Source organism: Rhineura floridana, chromosome 9 (genome assembly GCF_030035675.1).
Source record: "Rhineura floridana isolate rRhiFlo1 chromosome 9, rRhiFlo1.hap2, whole genome shotgun sequence".
NCBI classification, from domain to species: Eukaryota; Metazoa; Chordata; class Lepidosauria; order Squamata; family Rhineuridae; genus Rhineura; species Rhineura floridana.
Window position 1 is genome coordinate 3,717,478 of NC_084488.1, and position 25,240 is coordinate 3,742,717.

Sequence of the window (25,240 nt, forward strand, 5' to 3'; positions counted from 1 at the left end):
GAGATAATCAAGAGTTCAAAGTGTAAAAAGAAAAAAATCCAGACCCCTTTTGGACTTTTTTCTGTCAGTGGTCTCATAATTTGTTGAAATTAATTTAAAATCAGCCATGTTCACAGAGTACCTGTAATCCTGTTACTGACCTTTCCCCATACTCTGACCTTCATCTTCTGCAGTTTATTTTTTTTTAAATGCCTGGCTGACTTTTAATTAATTTAAGAAATTTAACATTGAAATCAATGATAAGCACAGGCATGCTAAGAACCAACTGTCAGTGTTCTAAAAGCCAGACTCACACCTGTTTGGCTTGGCTAATCAGGAGACCACACCCACACCAGACCTTTATTTCATTTGAGACAGTCATGGCTTCCCCCAAAGAATGCTGGGAAGTGTAGTTTGTGAAGGGGGCTGAGAGTTGCTAGGAGGCTCTTCTTCCCCTGACAGAGCTCCAATGACCACAGTCACCCACTCTTCTGTGGATTGTATCTCTGTGAGGGGAACAGGAAATCTCCTAGCACCTCTCAGCAACCTTCACAAATGACACTCGCTAGGATACTTTGGGGTAAGCCATGGCTGTCTAAAGTGAAATAAAGGTCTGGTGTGGATGTGGCCAGTGAAAGCTTTGGTTTAAATTTGGGTGTGAGACCACATGTGCCTGCTGTAGAATAAAAAGGTGGGGGAAACCCTGAAAAACAATGATATGTTATCCAGTGTTTTCCTTTTGGAAAAGAAAGGGGCTTTCCCTCTGCCCAGTGCCCACTTATCTAATCTCCTCCCTCCCTCTCCCCTCCGCCTTCCTCCCTACCCCTACCTCTACCCTTTCTCCCCTTCTTTCTCTCTTCTTCCCCCTCCTCCCCCCTCCCTGCCCCCCAGGTCAGTTTCACCTATCCTAAGAATGATTGTACAGGAGTAAATCCCATTGAACTCAAGAAGCATGCAAATTTTGCCCCTTCCCTCACCATCCCCTTCCAATCCCCTCCCTTCCTCCTTCCATCTCCTGTCGCCTCCCCCTCCTCTTCCTCCATGCTCAGTTTTACCTATTCTAAGCATGATTGCACAGGAGTAAATGCCATTGAACTCAATAAGCATGCAAATGATCAGACCTGCTTTTCCCTTCCCCCTCTCCTCTACTTCCCCATCTCCCCTTTCCCTGCTTCCCCTGTCCTCTCCCTTCTTTCCCCTTTTTTCTCCACTCTCCTCTTCCTTCTTCCTTCTCCCCTGCCCACTTCAGCCCTCCCTCCCCCTTCTCTGCCTCCCCCATGGTCAGTTTCACCTATCCTAAGCCTTATTATTATTATTACTATTATTATTACTATTATTTAGAGCCAGTGTGGTGTAATGATTAAGGTGTTGGACTACAGCCTGGGAGACCAGGGTTCGAATCTAACCACTACAAATCTTATTTAGCACACCCTCTGGCTTCTATATTTTCACATTTCCAAGCTGTTTGCATTGGTAGCAATAAAGATCAGAAATTTAACATAAAAAAGCTGAGATTCTCAGGAAGCTGAATACACTGTGTACTTTTTCTGGGCTCCCACAGAATCACAATATACACAGCCACAGAAATAAGCAGTAATTTCAGGTTTTACCTACACATTCTTACAAAATGTGTCCATATTATTGTTTTGCCTTTGACAATCTCTATCTTCTACAAATCCCTAATAGTGCTATATACAACTCGGGTAGTATAGGCTATGGAATGGGTGAAAGTAGGAAATACCTTGCTGTGGAGCAGATTGACATTGTTAATTTAAAAAATGAGTATAATGAGCACTGCAGTCCAGAAGAGTGTGGCAATGCAATTTTTAAAAATGTGACATGGAGAGTGTCAGCCAGGGGTGGGGGAGGATTATTAATTTCGTCCATTGGCTTTCATTTATGTCTCAATATTTTCATGAGCTCATTGCCAATTCAAAGCTGCTATCAGCAGCATCATTATTCCTTTGAACACTGAAATTCCTTATCAATGTGGCAGTGAAACAGAACCTCCCACAGGCAAGGTTGTGGTTTCTGAATACTGACTCCGAAGTATAGATACAAACATTAAAAGTAAAAGAAGCCTCCAAAAAAAGCTTAATGAGGGCTGAAAATGTTTAGTGATTTGCAGGAGTCATAGAAAGAGGGTACCAGTCAGGGTACTGATACCTGAGGAAAAACATGGTCAGAATGTATATAGAATTCTAAAAAAAGAATGCTTCTTATTTGAAAGATCATTTAGGTTTCTACAGTGAACTGGCTGGCAGTTACCTCTAACTGAGGTCCAAGAATACAATGTTTAAGTAGCAGCCTGCTAAAAATCAGATACATTGCAATAAAGACAATGGACCTACCTATTGCCTAAGTAGTTTACATTTAATGCCAGTAAGACATTAGGAGTCTACTGCTTTTATATTGGTTGGTGGGATTTAAAAGAAGGAGGCGGCAAAGGTTAGGATGTGATAGGTCCAGTTGGGAATATCCCATGCCCACTTATTACCTTGTAGTTCACAGGTCAATAGAACATCTAGGTGACATGGCAAAAACAATGATTGGTTAGAGGGTTCTATCTTGAGGAGATATGACTGGATATAGCCCTTCCACAGGGAGCTGAAGAAGTTGGATTTCAGGGACAGAGAAGAGCCTGAAGAAGTGTGAGGCAGCAAGAAGGACCTGAAGCCAGAGAAGTCAGAGCTGGAGGGTCAGAAGCAACAACTGCGGGGCAGCAAGGAGTGGCTGTCTAGAAGAAGAAAGGAGGACAGCAGTGAAATCACTGAAGGCAGAAGCTAAGAAGTTCTGCAGAGCAGGAGAGGAAGACTCAAGCAGCAATCCTGCAAGAGTGCTGTAATCTGAGTGGTCAGTGGAAGACAGGTGAGCTCAAGAATATATGAGGTCCCAGAGTGGCAACTGGAAGTCCTCATCTGTGCTGTATCCTTATGTTTGTAAGTCCCTGACCAGAACAAACACTGTTGGGCTTGAGCATCTGAGCTGACTGGTGTGTGTTAACCAGGATCAGGATAGGACAATAACATTTGGGCATTGATGTTGATTAGGGCAGAGTAACAGAGAGCACAGAAGATCAGAGAGAAGGTGGTTTAAAATACAAAGTGACAAAATGGTGACAATAAATGTAAATGTTCCACAGTTGGTGGAGTGACTCACCACGTTTTGGTGTGGCATCCAGAAAATGTTAAGTTACTCCTGGTCTGCCATTGGTGAAAAGTCTTGTCACCTGTAATGACAGTTGGTGGAACTGATCTTTCATTTAAGGAGCGTGGGAGGGGGGAATTGGCTTGCTTAGCACCCTAATAGCTTTAAGTATCCTACAAGTGGTGATTAGGGGTGGGGACATAAGTACTCTGCACTACATGGGGGAAGAAAGGGGAAAAGGCACATTTCCCACTCTCCAGACATTTCCTCTTTAATACACAGCAATGCAACGTTCAAGTTTGGCCTGAAAACCAGACCCACACCTGAGCCATTTAGAGCTGTATCACACAGCAGGGAACAAGGAAAAGGGCAGGGGAAAAGGTGTCCTTTTGTTTTCACCCCAGAGTTCAGCAAGGATCAAGACACTGACAGAACCAATGCCTACAGTCACTGCCTAAGGAGCCAGACTGAGTATCTGATTCTGACTAATCCAAACCTGGTGGGAAGGAGCCCCCTGGACCAGATCGCACAGCACCAGAGCCCACAGAGCCAGAATTCTGATTGGCACCTCCCCCTGGGCCTGAGGAACCGAATATCTCCTAATCGACTTTGCCAGCTCAGCAGTACAGGGTGTGCAGCAGGCAGGAGGCCATGAAGCACAGATGTCCTCATCTCCAGGCCAGAGGCTTAGCCCTTAAGGACTGTAGACCTCACAAAGGAGGTGGAGCCTAGGAGAGGCTCAAAAGGCCTCAAACAACCTCTAGTCTTTGGGGTTTTTAGTTTAGAGAAAAGGCAAGTAAGAGGTGACAGGACAGAAGTGTATAAAATTATGCATGGCATGGAGAGAGTGGACAGAGTAAGGTTTTATCTCTCTTGCATAATACTACAACTCATGGACATACTGTGAAGCTGAATGCCGGAAGATTCAGGACAGGCAAAAGATAATACTTTTTCATGCAGCTCATAATTAACCTATGGAATTCTCTCCCACAAGAGGCAGTGATAGCCACCAACTTAGACAGCTTTAACAGAGGATTAGACAAATACATGGCAGATAAGGCTATCAATGGCTACTAGCCATGATGGCTGTGCGATGTCTTCATGGTTGGAGGCAGTATGCTACCAAATACCAGCTGCTGGAAAGCACAGGAGGGGAGAGTGCCCTTGTGCTGAGGTCCTGCTTCTGGGCTTCTCACAGGCATCTGATTGGCCACTGTGAGAACAGGATGCTGGACTAGATGGGCCATTGGCCTGATCCAGCAGGCTCGTCTTACATTCTTATGTTCTTGCAATTAGAACTCTCAGTGGTGCTGCAACATCCAAGGTGCACTGCCCTGTGGGCTCTTTAGTCACACCAGAACAAGACACTGTCCTCGATCCTGAAACTTCCCCACTTTTGTGAACATCAGAGAGTACTACCAAACTCTTATTTGAGATTGGCTGATACCCTGAACACAACCCTTCCTATTAGGCGCTGGGGAGAAATCTCAATCTTTTGTTGCAGGTCACCACTATGATAAGAACAAGAAGAATAGTTCAACATTTAGAAGGGCACATCTAATAGCATCAACATGGTGAGTGATGAGCAGCAGCTACATGGCTTGTAGACAGCATTGTCTCTAAGCCCAGTCCAGCATACAGATAAGTGTGCATGAGCCTCCCAAAATATGTTTTAGATTGTGGTCAAAACCTTTATCATACATATACCCCCCTGATTTTTGCATTCGCCTAGAACACATTTCACCCGCTGTTGCGACAGAAACAATAACTGGAAGCCACAGTTATAAAACATTGCAGTTGAGTTCTGGGAAAATGAAATTTCCCTATCACAAAAGTGCTTAAAGAAAGAGTCTCCATGTTGAAAAAATGCACTGTTCCCTTTATTCACCAGATTACTTTTGCTATGTCCATGCATTTCACCAGAAGCTAAAAGATACATTTTTGTTACCTCTCCTTCTGCCAGTGCCCCATATTAATTGGTTTCAAATGTTGGCTGGCCTGTGAAACACTGCCTTGTAAGTCTAGTTCCTTATATGATTTTTATTAAAACCCACTTTTTGCCCAGAGCACATGAAATTTACAGCTGAAAGTAACAGATTGATTCTTAGCGAGGCATAAATCTGCTAACAGTTTATGGAGGGTTGTTGATACTAGAAGATAGATGAAAGTCACTGTGAGCATCCACAATCCTGTCCCTTAATTAATTAGGTTAATTAGATAAAATGTACATGGCTTTTGAAAAAAACAAGTATGGGGATAGAGGTGTGGAGGTGGAGATTATTATTATTATTAGATTTATATCCTGCCCTTCCTCCCAGTAGGAGACCAGGGCGGCAAACAAAAGCACTAAAAACACTCTAAAACATAAAAACAGACTTTAAAATATATTACAACAAAACATCTTTAAAAACGTATTAAAACAAAACATCTTTAACATCGTTTTAAAAATCTTTAAAAACATCTTTAAAAATAATTCCAACACGGACTTCAGCACACATGACCTAAAACAACCACACTGATTTGTGGACTGCAGAGAAGAACTGAAGGGCATAGAAGGAGTGAAATACCTATCTGCCAATTCTTCCTCAGAAGTGCCTCTCTCACGCACCCCACCACATTATCCTGGAACGTATGTAGTATCACCCTCAGTACCAGGATGCTGAGCACTAATTTGCACATTTCTATGGAGAAGAACTAAGTTTCAATTTTGTAGTGCCAGTCTTTTCTGAAGACACTTCAAACTGTTCCAGTACCCAGTGGGGATGGCAGCATTTCTTCCCAGCATTCCCTTAAATTTACAACTGGTAATTTAGGCCAACAGCAATGCCACATAACATCTGCAGACATTAAGTATCACAACACTTTACAGTGCTGATTACAAATATTGGCAGCCATTCAAAATATTGTATAGTTACACATACCTTCCAAAAGCCATTCCAGTAGCTCTGGCTTTCATCTACTTCAGAGCCTGTCTCTAAATAGGATCCTTGTTAATAGCACAGGGTGCCATTTTCTAGAAAGTAAGTGCTGAAGGAACAGAACCCTTTCATTGACTAATGCCTTGTGGGCCAGAGGCTGATACGGTTACCAGTTTTTAGAGTGGTGTAATTTATCCTGACTTGCATCTGTGTAAAGGAAGCACTTCAGGCATTCATACATATCAAAGACAAAAAGTTTGAACTCCCATAATTGTAGCCCCTCTTCTCAGCCTCCAATATAAATTATTCAAAGGTTGCCCTTTACAGCCAGTTCTTTTAGTTGAGGAGAAATTCTGAGAAAGGTGTTGTCTGGTCTGAATTGTCACAGTTCATGTCATTGATAGATTGGAACGGGATTGTGGAAGATTCAAAATTTTGAATCCAAAGTTTTATGTTACTCAGCTGTTGGAAGCTGTCTTTGTCAGAACTAGATAGTATTGACATTTCTGCAGAGAGAACACATGGTCATATGAAGACTCTTCTGGAGAATTTTGTGCCTTACACCCTGAGATTCACTGAGAAGTATCTGGGAGATAAAATGTGATTCAGACATAACAATGAAGAACCTTGTTGGACAGTGGGGGTCTGGTGAAGACAACTGATAGCAAGTAGTGAGGGGAGGGGAGAGCTTGCTTGGTGGACATGGGTGCAGAACAAATAACAAAAGCTTACACCAACCAAATCAGAAAACAGTTTGATCCTGGATCCTGGCTTTTCAATCTGAGATCTTACACCTTTTCCCTGAAAAGGAGGCTAAACCTTTGAAACTCTGGGTCAAACTCTGAAACCTGGCAGATCTGAAACCTACAGATCATGAGTCAATATATACAGTAAAAATCTTTCATTAAGCAGCTCCTACTCATTACCAATGTATAACAACAGTGCAGCCAAAATCAGTACTGAGCTTGTAGAGGTGGCTGCCATGAAGTCTCATCCTGTGATGTCCATCCATCCTATCATTATTTCCTCCATGATGTTCAGGAGGGTCAAGAGTAATTTTTGTTGTAGAAATTTACCAATGCCTTCAGACATAGCTGAACCGTTACACCTCACTTCTGTGACAATGCAGGTGTAGCATGCAAAATCATATTTGATTCCTTTGGATTAGACCAAATTGGTTCAGACAAGATTATTCCCGCTTCCACAATTTGGAAGTAGCTATCACCTTACACCTCTCCCAACAATCACCTCCACTTTCTGAACCTAGGCCTTTCTCAGCACTCTGTGTGTATTAATGTTTCACAGAAAACAAAACATTTTCCCCACAAGCATGTCAAAACAGCAAAATGGTAAACCTACAAAAATGCTGATAAAATGATAAATTTTATTCTCTCCCAGAAAATAAAGGAACTACTTATTCAGGAGACAAACAAGGAAATATTTACTCTTATGAAGAGTACTTACACACAAAACACATTTGGTGTGAAAATGGAAATGGACTGCCTTCAAGTCGATCCCAACAAATGGCTACCCTAAGAATAGGGTGTTCATGGTAAGCGGTATTCAGAGGGGGTTTCCCATTGCCTCCCTCTGAGGCTAGTCCTCCCCAGCTGGCTAGGGCCTGCTCAGCTTGCCACAGCTGCACAAGCCAGCCCCTTCCTTGTCTGCAACTGCCAGCTGAGGGGCAACTGGGCTCCTTGGGACTATGCCGCTTGCCCACGGCTGCACAGGTGGCAGGGCACGTAACCCCTGAGCTGGCCCTTGACACCCAGGAGACACAAGTGTGGATTTGAACTCACAGACTCTGGACTCCCAGCCAGGCTCTCCTCCCCACTGTGCTATACCAGCTTACATTTGGTGTACTAACTACAATTTTAATCATTTTATGAATAAAACCTACCATTCCAAAAAGTATCTCCTAATTCTGATAAACAACATAGGATTGGGGGGTTGTTCTGGATTATGTTTGAGGGTCCCCTTCCAGCCTCTAATTTTTGTTATATGTTACAGATGTAGTTTGTATTAAAGAGATCTGCCAAACTTGTCAAACTAGTTCCTTCCATAAGTTAATAGTTGTGGTCAAATCAGTTTCTTTGTTGGGGAGATGGACCTGATTTACATGTCTAAAGATTTGGTCCAGGGCAATCCTGTTGCTTAACTCTTGCAGGAGAGTGATTCCCTCCCCCCCCAAAAAGAAGGTAGGTTAGTGTGTGTGGGTGAGTCTGATGTGGAGCTGGGAGCTAGAAAGAAACAGAGAGGCTTGTTCTGTGTGTTATGGCTTGGAGACGCCCCTAGAAACCTAATGGGGAAGTAAGATCTGTTGGAGTGTTAATGCTGTGAGCCCCCACCATCTTACGTTCAGGTTGTATATCTGTGTAAAAAAACCATATATCCTAAAGACGCCACAGTCTCCATTGACCTTCATTCCAAAGCAACCAAACCCTGGGTAAGTGCAGAAATCTCTGGATATCTCTCACTGCTTGGAGATTGGGGTGCATACAACAATATTTATAAGCCACTTTCCCCAGATTTCCTCCAAATTTCAGGGGGATTGCATGTTATTTTCTGATTTCTGTCCCCCATGTGCACCATGCCCATTTCCCCAAAGACAAACAAATCCAATGAAATGGCAGAACCCAAGCCTCCACACCATTGGGTTCTGCCCTTTCATTAGATTTGTTTGTCTTCCAAGAGTTTATGTCCTTGTGGCACATGTCCAGGCCCCACTTTGTGAGTCTCAGCTGGCAAGCTGCCAACCCTGCTCTTAAGTAAGTAACTGTAGGATTGCAATCTTAGTATTTTATGGTTTTATTTTTTGGCTTTATAGTTTTATAACTTTATATATTGTAAATTTCTTTCAGAGTCAATTTGGCCTAGTTGTAAGAGGCATAAATCCTGAAAATAAATGAATGAATATATTTTCATTGAAATAAGCCTCTTGTGCTATATTAGTGGGTGTTGGGCTGGGAAGGCGAGAATGATTTCACTTGTATTGGCCAGCTATGCTCCCATTTACCATCTTGGCCTTGAAAATGGTTACAAACAATGTGGTAAAGGGCTTTTTGTGACTCACGAACCAATATGCAAGCTATTTATGGCATGCAATTGTAGCTGAAAGAAAGATTATTTTACATGCACATGATTCACTTTTGAATGTTTCTAATTAAGTATAACCATTATGCCTCTTGAACATATGCCTCTCCCACACCCTGACTCCACCTTGATCTGTTCTTCTGGATGAATCCTATCAGGCTACATGTTAATTCCTTTCTCTGCTCTCCTTCCTGCAATCACAAACAGAATCTGCTGAAATTCTCATTTTCAGTATAAGATGCTTTCCAAGGTGATTTAAATTTGGAGACTAAATTATAATTGCTGAAGTTCCAGGAGTCCAGGGGAAGTGAGAAAGAGAAATGAAGAACTATCGTACATATTTAGAAGAGGCAAATGCAAAGCATTTAGGTCAATTTTGCCATACATCAATCTCACCTTCCTAAAGGACTTTGGACGAGAGACTAGCAGATTTCCCTTGTCCTATTCCAAAGTTGATCACTCCCAAGCTTTCCACCCTATTTCACTGACTGAATTTCTTTTAAGTTCTTAGAACTCCCCCCCCCCAATGTACTGGACATACATCAACATTCTTTTGTTACACAGATTCCTGGTTAATAATCCAGTATGGTCCTCTGTTGGGTGCTAAAACTTTCTGTTTTACTACTACTAATAATAATAAATAATAAATTTTATTTGTTAGTCGCCTATCTGTTTGACTGAACGAACACTCTAGGCGACTTACATAACATTTTAAAATACAATATAAAAACAACATATTCATCAATCTATCTAACATCACAAAAACAGCAATTAATACATATAAAAAGCTACTCCACCCCAATATTCTTATAGGCCTGCCTGAATAGCCAGGTCTTTAAGGCTCGGCGAAAACTCAACAGGGAGGAGGCATGTTGGAGATCGTAGGGGAGAGAATTCCAGAGGGTGGGGGCCACCACCGAAAACGCTCTCTCTCTGGTCCGCACCAGCCTAGCTGTTTTGACTGGTGGGACCGAGAGAAAATCCTGCGTGGCTGATCTTGTACGGCAGCCTATTTGGTGATACTGGAGGTGGTCCTTCAGATAAACTGGACCGGAACTGTATAGGGTTTTAAAGGTCAACACCAACACCTTGAATTGGGCTCGGTAAGCCACTGGTAACCAGTGTAGATCTAACAACACCGGAGTGATGTGATCCCGGCGGCGGCTATGCTTAATCAAGCGCGCCGCCGCATTCTGTACCAGTTGTAGCTTCCGGACCGTTTTCAAGGGTAACCCCACATAGAGCGCATTGCAATAGTCCAAGCGAGAGGAGACCAGGGCATGTACCACTCGTGGGAGTAGATGTACAGGAAGGTAGGGTATTATGAAATACCAATTGAAAACATCATTCCTTTCAATATGCCCAGTGAAACAGTGCTGTCTCCCTTTGTATTTTTTTGTGTGGATCGTCTGCACCAGTTGCCATGCTCTTTCACTGTGATGCAGTGGAGCATTCCTCTGCTATTAACAATGCACCACTATTCCTCAAAAGTCAAAACATCCTCACCACATGCTGACAGGACTGTAGTTTCCCTGGGCAGCCCATCACAAAACATCAGACAACAGCATGTATCTGAGTGTGTATTCTAACTCTTTCAGGGGAAGCCTTGGGATATGTATGGGTGCATCTCCTTACATTGATAATATGTATTAGAACATGTGCATGTTTCCTGTAAGATTTACTGCTCGATTCTTACACGGAATGACAAAGTGATTGCATGCTGGTTTTGTGTGTGTGTGGGGGGGGGAGAGAGATGTTTGCCAATTTTTTCCCTTGTGGCACTATGCAAAGCCTCCCTCCGTATGTTCTCTAACATATACATCCCTCCTCTCAGTGCCCCACAGTAACAAGAAAGCAGGGGAGTACTGTGGTATCTAGGGTGATAACCTGCGCTGAAATACATTGGGAAGACAAGGCTCCTGTTCCAGGCTGGATCTCTGAACTAGTGCACTCCTCCCAGGAATAGATGGCTTGTTATGGGCTCCCACTTGTTTCCTGTAATAATGAGCTCAGGTGGTCCCGTGCCAATGGCTTTGGAAGTGAAATGGGGCCACCCACAAACAAAACAGAGGTATCAACACACCCTAGGGAATCCTCTGAGGCATGCAGACCCCCTGCCCACAAGCATGACAACCCCCACTGGAAAATAAGATTTACACACAAGTACTGATGTCATGATGCTATGGAATCCTGGCAGCATCAGTGCAGAGCACATGCATAAACCCTCTGCTTTAGGAGTAGGAGGGGAAAGAAGATTGGGATCTACTGGTAGATTTCTGAATGATTTGCAGCTGAACAACAAAGATTCTGACTCCCACAAGAGCAATAACAAAAGTCCGTCTGTCCATCTGTCCATATATATATATATATATATATATATATATATATATATATATATATGGACTGTTGGGAGATGAAGAAAGTTGGAGGAAAGAACCAGGAATGATTGTTTTGTTTCATAGGTCTGTGAGCTCAGTTCCAATTCTGTAAACAAGTTCCTGAGCTCATGAGGGACCTTGTCCCTTTATTCTAAGGGCTCATCGACACAGGGTTTTACTGTGTGTCTGGTGCTACTCACATCCCCTTTTAATTGGCATGGTTCGCATGACGTTACTGGCAAATGGAAGCTATCATGCAGTTTCTCCCCTGTAAACCCATACTAACCCAACCCTCATAATCCCAAGAGGGAAGGAAAAAACTTCTTCACTCCATATCTATAGGGCTTGCAGACGCTTTGCTCTGATGCTTTTAGGTGGGTGTGTCAATTGTTCTCCACGCCCACTCACTCCTCCTCCCTTCATTCATTCATTCATTTCCTGTGGGCTAAAGAGAAACTTTCACTTCTCCCTCCCGTTCTGCAAGTGTCTTATGTTGCTGCAAATGGTGCCTTTATTTTCCCCAACTTATGCACAAAAGCATAACACTGCTCAAACAAAGATTTGTATTTCATCTGTACTGTACCAGTGAAAATACAAATAATTGCACTTCCGGGTTGTGTTTTTTTTAAATGAAACTTACCAGTAGAACAAACTGAGCATGCTCGGTTGCCAGGTAAATGGAGGGAGTGGAAATGTTAAATTAGAGGGTGTGGTCTTTAGGAAACTACGTGATTGATGTTTCCTCTAGAAAACACTGTGTTTGCAGCTGGCATCGATCCCTTACTGTAGATGGTGCAATCAGAAAACAGAGGTAAAAACAGTGTCTTTAGCATGAAATTATGCTCCCATGTGGAAAAGCCTTAAGTGTATACCTGCTTCCACCCCACCCCCTTTTGCACCTGCTGCAGCTGGTGGATCTCAGGTCTCGCCCCAAAATGAAATTGATCCCACAAACCAGAAGTCTGCCTGCCCTGGCTGTACTCCATCCCTGTGACCTTTTCCTGGCAGTTTTCCCCTCCCCTCCCCTCCACACTAAAGGAAGAGAAACCTTCCTCACTGTGCCCCAGTCACGAAGAGCCTGGCAAAGCAGGGAAATGATCCCTTGCCCAAGACTGGGGCTAAGGCAGCAGCTGAGCACCACTTCCCTAAATATGGGTCACCTGTCAGGGCTTGCTTTCTTAGTGGAAACCTCCAAATTACATGTCAGTTTCACTCTCAAGGCTGCAGCAATAAATAAAAGGGTACAAAAAGCTGCTACTCTACCACCAAAGTACATTTATGCAGCCCTATAGGACAGTTGCCCTACAGCACTGAGGTTGTGGTCACAGTGAACAGTTTGCACCTAATTCGCTGCCCTCCAACAGTGGACTTTGTGTCTATGGTAAAAAGGAACAAACTATACATTTGTCATGGAGTTTCCCTTGCATAGTTGATTAAAAAATAATTAAATAGCTGACACGGGAAGACAAGAGCAGGATCAGGACTGTGTCATGAAGATACTGGCTTTAACCCTTTCCCCTCTCAATGTGGACTTATCAGAATCTCCCCAACCCCACTCCTGCTATTTGCAACTGGAGGGAAATGGACAGCTATAACACACACACACACACACACACACACGAGAGAGAGAGAGAGAGAGAGAGAGAGAGAGAGAGAGAGAGAGAGAGAGAGAGAGAGAGAGAGAGGATGCATTATGTAAAGAAAACTTCACTGTATGGAAATCTTAAAGGAATAGAGAAATAGGCAATTAGCCATTAGGGACAACTGCATGCATGCCAGCACAAAAACACCCCAATGAAATTAGGACTGTCTGAGCAAAGTGCCTGGCACACAATAGTACATTCAGTCTCTGTGCAGATCACCCTGACAGACATGTAAAATATTTGTTAAAGTTCTGTCACAGAGAAACCAGCAGCACAATGAACTACAGTAACTGAACAAGAAAAAAGAAAACACTGACAGAATACCAAATATCTCTCACAGAAAAGATAAGGAGAAACACACAAAGAAATAGAACAGAAATGGACAAAAAAGGTCAATGAATAGCAAAGCACACACAAAAATATAGAATATAAAATGGCCTAATAATATAAAGAGTTAAACAGCACTAACTGCAAAAAGATCAGTTGCTAGAGGGAGCAAATCACTCACTATTCTTCAAAGAGAGGGACCCAGGACCAACCTCACCCTTTTCCCCCTCTTGTCACTACAACTCCTGCTACATACATGATTCAAAACACTCTGAAGCATTATGTTATGATCCCCACTTTGTCTAGCTTGCTAAAGCATCCCCAGCCACAGGAAAGCAGGGAGACTCAGGCTTGTAAGACCCCTGTTCCAATACGGAGCCTGAGCTTCTGCACGCACAGACGCCCTGAATGCCATACACCGCATTTGGTTACACTGTAATAGACTGTCCTGAGCTGGACTGATTTAAAATCCAAGAGTGTATTTTTTCTTTTAGCTAAAGAGATACTTAAAAAAACATAATGGTCTTTCAGTACATTTTCAGAAGTTCAAAATGAGCTCCACCAATGTATGAAATGATAGACAATGCATTGAATGGTGCCTTAATGTCCATGTCCATGCACACACACACACACATTTACATGCATGCACACCAGAGACAAAATGCATCCATGATCTCAAGCTACATGCATATTTTCAAGTAGTATTCTTTAACGAGAAGGGGTGGGATATAGATAAAATATAGGGTCATGACAACTATTTTTCTTGGGGTCTGGATATTTACTCAGAAGCAAGTTCAAGTGAATTCATAAGAATGCAATAAGAACGATGCTGGATCAGAGCAAAGGCCCACCTACCCCAACATTCTGTTCTCAGAGTGGTCAAACAGTTGCCTATGGGAAGCCCACAAGCAGGGCATGAGTAAAATAGTTCTTTCCAGCAACTGCTTATATAGAACCATATCTGATAATGGAGGTAGTTCACAGCTATGACTAGTAGCCACTGATAGCTTCACCCACCATGCAATTCAATGGAGCTCGCTCTCCCAGTTTTAATATTACCATCTCTACTGTACCTTCTCTCACTTTTTGGAAAGCTTTAAAACAGATTGCTAAAGAAATACCACTGATTTAGGTGCCTATAATTGCTCATCAATTTGCAAAAATATTGCAAAGTCATCTTAAGTATTGTACCCAAGTTGCATAATTTCTTCACAGACAGAATTAAAGAGCACAGTGATAAAGGGGCCAAGCCCAGAGTAAACACTGGATTCATGGTATTCAGCTACTGCATATGTTTACAGACATGCTACCATCAAGCTACACAAACGTTCTGGCAGGGCCAACACAAATCACCCTAACACAATCCAGATTCCAACTGCTGGAAAGACAAATCAAGAATTAAAAGTGCATAATTCAAACAAGCAGGACAATCAGTGAATCCATGGACTCATACAGTTTTGTAGACCACTCAAGGAAATTAGCAAATCTACATAGTACAGATCAAGTGAATCAGAGAACACAAAATCCATTCACAGCATAACACTCAAGAATGTGGCATATTCTCTCATGCATGCAGTCACACACACAAACACACATCATCAGTGTGGTGTAGTGGTTAGAGTATGACAGCAGGTTTCAAATCTCACTCAGCCATGAAGTTCATTGGGTTATCTGGAGCCAGTCATTCTTTCTCCAGCTGGCCTGCCTCACAAGATTGTTATGTGGGTAAAATAGGGAAAAGAGAAGGGTGGGTGTTCTCAAGGGGGGGGAGGGACCTATGAGTGTTGGGCTGAATGTACATAGGCTACTTGATGTGATCAAGGAACCCATTGTGCAGGTTCCTGTTCACGTGAAGGAGCCTACATGTGTTCAGCATAAAGCTTGTAGGTTCCTCCCTTTAGACCTTCTCCCAAAGACACCAATATCAAGTGGGTAAAGTGAGTAGGGCACTTCTGTTCTTGGAACATGTGGAGGGTAACCTTCTAAAGGGGGATTTCTGTCACAAATACATGTGTAACACACACCTGACATGGATTTAACAGACACAACACACAGGCTGCAGACAATTCTGGATTGTCTAATACAGCAGCCACTCATATGCAAGGCTAGCATATACTGTATTGGTGCCTGAGGCAGAACATCTTGGTAGCACCTCACTCCCCTCATTAAAATGGGCTCAGTCCAGCAGAAAGCTCTCTTGTGCCCACCTCACTGAACTAAATGGGAGTTGCAAGAAAACCTCCTGCTGCATTCAACCCTCTGGGCCAGATCTATCTGTCTTCTACTATACCAGTCTTGACTGTAACCAAACTCTGCAAAATAAGATAGCTACCTTCCAATTATTATTGTTGTTATTATTAGAAATATTTATAGATTACACTTTCATTAAAATATAGCAAAGTGCCACATATCATTCAAAATTACAATAAGACAAATAAAAACATCATTAAAATGTAATTGCCTGCTTTGGATGGGGGTGTATTCCCTCTGAAAGAGCAGGGTAGTCTGGGGGTGTTCCTGGGTCCATGGTTGTCCCTGGAGGCCCAGGTAACCTCAGTGGCTAGAAGTACCTTTTACCAGCTTTGGCTGGTAAGATAGCTGTGGCCATTTCTGGACCAGGATAGCCTGATCACTGTTGTCCATGCACTGGTAACCTTCAGGCTGGATTACTGTAATGTACTCTATGTGGGGCTGCCCTTGACATTGGTTCAGAAGCTGCAACTGGTGCAAAATGTGGTGGTGCAATTGCTTACTGGAGCAGGCTATCACCAACATGTTATCCTGCTACTGAAGGAACTGCACTGGCAGGTCATTAGCTACTGGGCCAAGTTTGAGGTTCTGGTTTTGGGGAACAAAGCCCTAAGCAGCTTGGGACCAGAATACCTAAGAGATACATACCTAGTCAATCACTGTGCTCTGCAGGTGAGGGCTTCCTGCAGATATCACCTTATCAGAAGGTTCATGCACTTGTTCCTGTACCACACACATTTTATACTTTCTTGAAATTAGAGGCTTGTGGAGGTGTTTCTGACAATCTGTTCTCTGGCCAATCAGCTCTCTCCATCAATCAGCCAATCTTAACCCAGAAGTATAGCTATGGCAAAGATGTCCCATGTGTCTCTAAGCAGAAAAAAAACATGTGACTGATATTTTAATTTTAGTAGGACTTCCTGATTTTCAGTCCTAGGTGGAAGGCTCCCACTCTACCTGTTGTTATGAGGGCTATCCAGCACAGTTACAGGAGCAAATTAGAGAGGAGTTAGGACTGCTTCAAGAATAGCTCCACATGGTAGCCTATATTAGAATCCTACATTGGCCAGATCTCCTTGTAGGTAACCAGAGAAACAGCAGGGAGTGTTTCCTATTTTGAGGAGCTTTCATTTTGTTTAGTATTTGCTTTGTGACTTTGAGAGAGAGAGACCAAGCAAGCAAGCAACAGTAAGCAACTGTTTCTGTAATAAATATCTATTTTTTATTTAATCCTTTTGCATTTATTTTTGTGAATTGGAAGGAGAAATAGTGGGTGGCTTGTTTTTGTGTTGCAACAAACTCTTTATTAATCATTTCCCTTTATTAAAAGCTGCAGCAGCTCCTGGGTGAGGCAAGGCAGGTTGATATTGCCATGTGTAATTCCAGAGTAATTCCAGAAAAAATGTGTGGATCTGCTTCCAACAAGCCCCTCTCCTAAGTTATATTCAGAAATATCTTGAATGCAGAGGAATGTAGGAAAATGCTGGTGATATTATTTCTACCTTGCTTTTTTTGTGAGGTCTGTCAGTGAATTCCTAAAAAGAAAAATCTGCTCTCTGTGCATGTCTTGATATGATTCACATCCTTCGTTGAGCATGGAAGATATTCTTCCTAATCCCAGATATAACAGAGGCTGATCATGTTTATTTTGGTGTGATGTACTCTGCACATGAGGAGAGATTATTATTGAACATTTTCAGGACTGAACCATGCATTGCAAGTGTGTTCTGATATGCTCTGATGTATCCTCACTCAAATGAAACAATTATTGTTTTGTCTATTGGTTGGAATACTTTGTTATTTTAATTTAGAGAAAAAAGTTTTGGATAATGAAAAGTTACCTTGAGTGAGGAAAACTGCATGCAACTGAGAGCAAGTTTTCCTCACATTTTAAAAGTTTTGTTTAGTTTTTTGGCAATAGATGTGTAGGTGTAATCAAAACATGAGTTCAAAAACTTATGCCATGTGCTATGGCCTCATTTCTAAAAAAGAGGTATGAGAGAACAAGGAGAAGGAACTTTCTCCTTCTTCTGTTTATAAAGGGCATCCCAGGGCAACCAAGGCTGATTTGGTCCCAAGCCCAGGCCTGAAACCAATGAGCATGGATCCAGATAATCAGTCTCATCCAGGAATGTCTGCAAGTGTTCTACCACAACCCTCTCAATCATCAAAAGGGGGCGTTTGTGATGGGATGATAGTTGTTACAATCCCTTAGGTCAAGGGCTAGCTTTTTCATAGTAATCACACCACCACTTCTTTTAAGACAGCGGACACCACCCTCTCACACAAATAAGTGTTCCCCATGCCCAGGACTCACCCGACCAACCTCCTGGCTTGATTTCACTAGCCATGACAGGCAGAGATTGAGAGTGCAAGTACTTGGACACATCCCTTCAAGCACTCTGTCTGTGTCATGAGGCCACATAAACTGAAATTGATACCACAACATCAGAGAAGACATAGCATTAGATACCTCCGCTGGGATTGTAACCATAATGGAAGTGTCTAAGGGCTCATCTACACGGCAGTTTACTGTGTGTTTAGTGCTACTCACATGTCCTTTTAATTTGCATGGTTCACATGATGTTGCCGGCAAACAAAAGCTATCATGCAGTTTCCCCCCTGTAAATCCGTACTAACCCAATCCTCTGATAATATGAAAAGAGAAGGAAAAAACGTCTTCACTCTGTATCTCTAGTGCTTGGAGACACTTTGCTCCAATGCTTTCAGGTGGGCGTGCCAATTGTTCCCCTCTCCATGCCCACTCCCTCTTTCTCCCTTCTTTCATTTCATTTCATTTCCTGTGGGCTGACAAACAACTTCCATCTGCTCTCCCCTACTCTGCTAGCATTTTTATGTTGCTGCAAACAGTGTCTTTATTTTCTTTTCCCCGCTCACTTCTGTGCAAAAGTATAACACTAATCAAACAAACATTTGTATTTCAGCTGTATCCTACCAGAGAAACATAGATATTCACACTTCCAGATTTTTTTGAAAGGAACCCACTGCAACATGCTTGGTTGCCAAGCAACCAGGGGGTGGAAATGTTAAATTAGAGGGCATGGTCATTAGGAAATTGTGTGATTGATCCTTCCCCTCAGTGTGAATAGAAAACAGTGTTTGCAGCTGGCATTGAGGCCTTACTGGGGATGGTGCAAATAGAAAACGGAGGCAAAAACAGCATCTTTAGTATGAAGTAATGCTCCCATGTGGATGAACCCTAAATCGCCATAGAGTTATCTGCAAAATGATGGGCTAAACAGTCAACAGAAGTCCTCCGTTGTCTCCAGGGGCTCATCTCCACCAGCAGGGTCCAGGCAGCCTAGTAAAGTTCTCCTGGACTTGTGAAGTAAGATTTCTTCGCTGCCCTACATGATTGGTGCGATTATGCCCTTTAACCTGTCTCGGTGGGCCTTGGACTGAGATCCACCCCCACTAGCACTTTAGCCATTGTCCAGTGTGTTTCATTGCTTCCAGCTGCCCAGAATAACAGGGAGCATTGTGGGCTCTGCAGTGCCAGAGAGGGCACTCAGGAAGAATCATGCCAATAGCCCTTTGCATCTCACCATTCCATTATGAGACAAGAGCAGAGCTTGGAAAAGTTACTTTTTTGAACTACAACTCCCATCAGGCCCAGCCAGCATGGCCACTGAATTGGGCTGATGGGAGTTGTAGTTCAAAAAAGTAACTTTTCCAAGCTCTGGACAAGAGCCTCCACAGGATCTCCTGCTCTGTCCATCGGAAAGTACCCCAGAGCATTCAGGAATCCATCAGAATCCGCAAATGTCTGAGTGTGGATCATCTTAATCGGTCCCTTATCTCTGTAGAGGGGAATAGCTGCCATGAGTCCAATCTTCAACAGGAAGTGGTCTGACCATAACAATGGAGTCACAGAGGACTGTGATGCGTCCTTCCCTGGCTCTCTCTGTCAGGTTCCTACCTGCTCGTGGTTACTGCCTGTCTCTAGGCACCACCAGGGACTCCACCAGTCCGGACCGCTCTCTCTTATGGTTTCTCTCCCCACTCTAGCACAGATCTCAACAGATCCCCCTGCTAGGCAACCACCAGTAACGTCCTAATACTAGTATTCCCAGAGACTCTGAATACTGGTATTGTTATTCTCTTCACCGCTACCACCATTTGTTACAGTTCCCCTTCAGCCTTGGTCATTACCTTACCCTCCCTTCTGGTCTGTGAAACCCCAGCCAAGGATCAGGCCTTTGGTAAACCAAATTAAGTATTTATTACAGATAACAAAGCTCACAAGATTAACAAGATTTCTTCTTAAGGCACATAAGCATATGGTTTTACTCAATACTAATCCGAACTCCACCTCCCTCCTGGCAAACAACTCTCTAAACCCCACCAAGCAACCCACTCAGTTCTCTTCTCCCCCCCCGATTCCACTCTCACTCTTCCTTTTATACGTTCAGCCATTTTAAACACTCAGCCAATCATCTCGCATTCTACTGCCCATTCACTCCCCCTCTTTCACTCCACTTACCATGTATCTTCTAAACAACCAACACTTACCATATATACATTAATATAGGAACATCACATTTCCCCCCCCTTAAACAACAGCAGAGTATTATTCCTGTTCCAGGATTTATACGTCGCGTTAACAAATAAAAGTCTCTATGGGGAAAATGTCTTTCTTTGTTCCTCCGTCTGGTCACGTCACTGCAGTCCCAGCCACTTGCCTGGAAAGTCCATCGGCCAGTACATTGTCCTTGCCTTTTATGAACTGGAAGTCCACTTGATAGTCCTGTAGGGCCCAGGACCACCTCTGCAGCATAGTGTTATGGTTTTTCATAGTCTGCAACCATAACAAGGCCCGATGATCCGTAGTCACTGTGAATCTTCGTCCCCACACATATGGGCGCAACTTGTTCAGTCCCCACACGACCGCTAGGCACTCCTTTTGGACCAACGAATAGTTTTTCTCCCTCGGCGTCAGCTTGCGACTCAGGTACGCCACTGGATGTCTGGTGCCTTCTCTCTCCTGTAGCAAGATGACTCCCAGCGCCAGGTCCGACGCATCTGTAGCCACGATGAATGGTTTCTCATAGTCTGGTGCTATTAATATGGGTCCTTGGCACAAGGCTTGCTTCAGTAGATCAAAAGCCTTCTGACATTCATCCGTCCATACCACACGCTCAGAACACTTCTTCTTTGTTAATTCATGCAAGGGGGTTGCTATTTCCCCAAAATTTCTCACAAACTTCCTATAACATCCAGCCACACCCAGAAATGCCCTTACTTGTTTTTTGGTTAAGGGGATCGGCCATGCTTGTATTGCCTCCACCTTGCTCCATAAGGGGGTGATTTTCCCACTCCCCACCTTATGTCCTAAATAGATTACTTCCTTTAGTCCAAACTGGCATTTCTTAGCTTTTATTGTGAGGCCTGCTTTTCTTAAGGCCTCCAATACTGTTGTCAGGTGTTGGACATGCTCAGGCACCAACTTGCTAAAAATGGCCATGTCATCGATATAGGCCACTGCAAAATCTGACATGCCTCACAACACAGTATTGATTAGCCTCTGAAATGAACTTGGTGAGTTCCTTAGTCCCATGGGTAAGGTCACAAACTCATATAACCCATCTGGTGTACTGAAGGCAGTTTTGGCTCTGGATTGCTCGTCTAGTTCCATTTGCCAAAATCCTTTACAGAGATCTAGTGTAGAGATAATGGTTGCTGCCCCCAATAACTCTAACATTGCGTCTACCCTAGGCATAGGATATGCATCTGGGACAGTAATTTTATTGATTAGCCGATAATCAATGCAAAACCTTGTCGTTCCATCTTTTTTCGGAACCAGGACAATACTTGAGGCCCAGGGACTGATGGATTCCCTGATCACTCCTAATTCCAGCATATCTTCCACCTCCTTTTTGATCTCATTCAAAACTTTCCCATTCACATGGTACAGAACAGATCTGATTGGGGCATGATCTCCAGTATCAATGGAATGTATAACTATACTGGTTCGGCCAGGTTTGTTGCTAAAGAGATTCCTATAGGTTTTCAAAACTCTCAGAATCTCTTCCTTTACTTCCTCCTTCACCTCCTCTGACCATTCCACTTGATCTACCCCTCCTTTGTCTTTGCTTTCCTGTACCAAATCTGGAAGTTCAGGCCCACTTCCCTCAGGGAATAAGGTAACTTGCAACACCTGTGCATCCCTGGTATGGTAAGGCTTCAACATATTTACATGAACCACTTTGCTTTTGTTTAATTGGTCTGTGGTGATTACATACGTCACTGTGTCAAGCCTTTCTCTGATGGTATATGGTCCTTCCCAGTTAGCCTGTAATTTGTCATGTTTCCTGGGTATGAACGCCATAACCATATCTCCCACATCATACACACGTTCCCTGGCTGTTCTGTCATACCAGTAACGTTGCTTCTCCTGTGCTTGACTCAAATTCTCTTTTGCCACTTCCATCATTTGTTTCACTTGTTCACATTCACCCTTTCTCTCAGCAGGCATCCACAGTCTATATAAAATCCCATTCTCACACACAACTTGATTCCTCAGTTTGTCAGTGAAAGGAATCTGGTGGGTCAGAGCTTGTTCCTTTATCTGCTTCAAACTTATATCTTTTTGTAGCTCTTCCCTGAATTGATCTGCCTCATCATTATCAGAGACCACTTGATACAGTTTGTCTCCTTCAGCAGGCCTGCTAGTGGTTGCTATGGTGACCTGAGGCTGGTTAACAGATTCCACCCTGTTTGTTTCAGCCCCCCTTAATATGGCTTCTTTTTCTCTGCCAATTTGCTGTCTGGTCACTACATAGATCTTTCCTTGGGCACCCATTACATCCCTTCCCAGTATTACTGGTTCTTGTTGCTGGGCATTAATGCCTACTTTATATCGGGCCTCTCGGCCTCTCCAAGTCATATCCACCAGGGCCACAGGCAAACTTTCTGGTTGACCCCTCACTCCTTGGATAGTCACAGTTTCCTGAGGTAATATTACCTCAGATTTTATTAAATGTGGCCTCAGTAATGTCTGAGCGGCACCAGTATCAAGCAATGCCCAATAATTTGCCCCTTGTACACTCACTTCCTCTCTCAGACTTGAATCAAGGTCTGTTACTTCTGTCCAGTTTATCTGGCAGAACTGAACCCTTTTCGCTGTTTCTAAAGCCTTGGGCTCTGTTTTCACTGTCCTTGTCTGAGGAGGATTACTAATGGGGTTGGCAACCTCACATTGAAAACGTAGGTGCCCCGGTCTACCACATTTGTAGCATAATTTCTCCTCACTTTTAGGGTACACAGATCCACTCTGGGGTGTCCTGTGCCCTTCAGATTTTAATGGAGGACTCACTCGCTGTGGTACCACATCCCTTCTGCCAGCGTTATATGGTCTGGGTTTAAAATCTCTTGATGTTTTCCCCACCCAGCCAGTTCTCTTGGAGGCGAAGTGATCCGCCATCTCTGCGGCCTCCTGCACCGATGTAGGGGAACGGTCTTTGACCAGGAGCCTTATTTCTGGTGGTAACTGATGATATAATTGATCCAATATCATGAGGTTTTTCACCTCCTCCACAGACTGAGCTTTTGCACTTGTCAGCCATTTCCCAAATATGTCCATCAGTTTTGCCCCCAGCTCCACAAAAGACCTCCCTGTCTGTATCTGGCAGTTTCTGAAAAGCTTTCTAAAATAATCAGGCCCCAGTCTGAATCTTTTAAACACTGCTTCTTTGAATTCAGCATAGGTGACGGGTCTATCTGAGGGGAAATATTGGTATACCTCAGCCAATTCCCCTTTAATCAGGTTTGATAAATACTGCATGTATTTATCTTCAGGTAGCCCCCACAACTGAGCTGCTTTTTCAAAGGTGCTGAGGTAAATTTGAGGATCTTGACCAGGCTCATAGACAGCAAAGTCCTTTGGAGTAATTTTTATTTTTGCTCCATCTCTGTCCTTTCTTGTTTCATCAGAATGAAACCTCTCTCTTTCAAATTTTAACTTTTCTACTTGTAATTCGGCATCCACTGCTCGTTGCTTCTCCCTCTCCTCAAACCCCATTCTCAACTTCTCGGTTTCCAACTCCCGCTGTTTGTCTTTTTCCTCAGCCTCAAAGACCCGCTGTTTGTCTTTTTCCTCAGCCTCCATCCTCATTCTCTCAGTTTCCACCCTCAATCTCTCAGCTTCCAACTCCCTCTGCTTGTCTTTTTCCTCAGCCTCCCATCTTAACTTCTCTCTCAAGTACTCTATATAAGCGGGATTGCTTAAATATCCTTCTGGGGTCTCTTCCCTGACAGGTTGTTTTTGCTGGGCAGTTGCAAATCCTATAAGTGCTACCCTCAATTCATCTACCCCTTTACCCTCGTGAGGTAAATTGAATGTTATGCACTTCTCCACCAGCTCCTCTCTTTTCATTTTTATGTATTCAGCCATGGTGTTTGAGTTCACTCACTCTTTGCCACACACTCTTTGCCAGTCACTCTCACAAGTAATCTTGTTTTGTTATTTCTGTTTGCCACACAACTATTAGGGATTGTCTAGTATTCATATCTCACTGCTACAGCCAACACCTGTGACGTAGTCTCCTTTGTCACCACGTGTCTTTGGGACTCTCTTTGGTTCGTATCTGGATTCTCTGTTGTTCGTATCCCACCGCTACTGCCACCACATGTGATGCGTCCTTCCCTGGCTCTCCCTGTCAGGTTCCTACCTGCGCGTGGTTACTGCCTGTCACTAGGCACCACCAGTCCGGACCGCTCTCTCTTATGGTTTCTCTCCCCGCTCTAGCACAGATCTCAACAGATCCCCCTGCTAGGCAACCACCAGTAACGTCCCAATACTAGTATTCCCAGAGACTCTGAATACTGGTATTGTTATTCTCTTCACCGCTGCCACCATTTGTTACAGTTCCCCTTCAGCCTTGGTCATTACCTTACCCTCCCTTCTGGTCTGTGAAACCCCAGCCAAGGATCAGGCCTTTGGTAAACCAAATTAAGTATTTATTACAGATAACAAAGCTCACAAGATTAACAAGATTTCTTCTTAAGGCACATAAGCATATGGTTTTACTCAATACTAATCCGAACTCCACCTCCCTCCTGGCAAACAACTCTCTAAACCCCACCAAGCAACCCACTCAGTTCTCTTCTCCCCCCCCGATTCCACTCTCACTCTTCCTTTTATACGTTCAGCCATTTTAAACACTCAGCCAATCATCTCGCATTCTACTGCCCATTCACTCCCCCTCTTTCACTCCACTTACCATGTATCTTCTAAACAACCAACACTTACCATATATACATTAATATAGGAACATCACAAGGACCCCCTCCCCAATTTCAAACCACCCGTCTCTCCACTTGGAGCAAAGACCAAGTCAAGGGTATGTCTTGCTCTGTGTGTTGGGCCGATGATAACCTGCTGGAAGGGCCTTCTTTGTCCATATGGAGGAATATGTGTTTTCTCCTCCAAAGCAGAAAGACAAGCAAGAGATTCGGAGAGGAAAAGGCCCAATAGCTGAACACA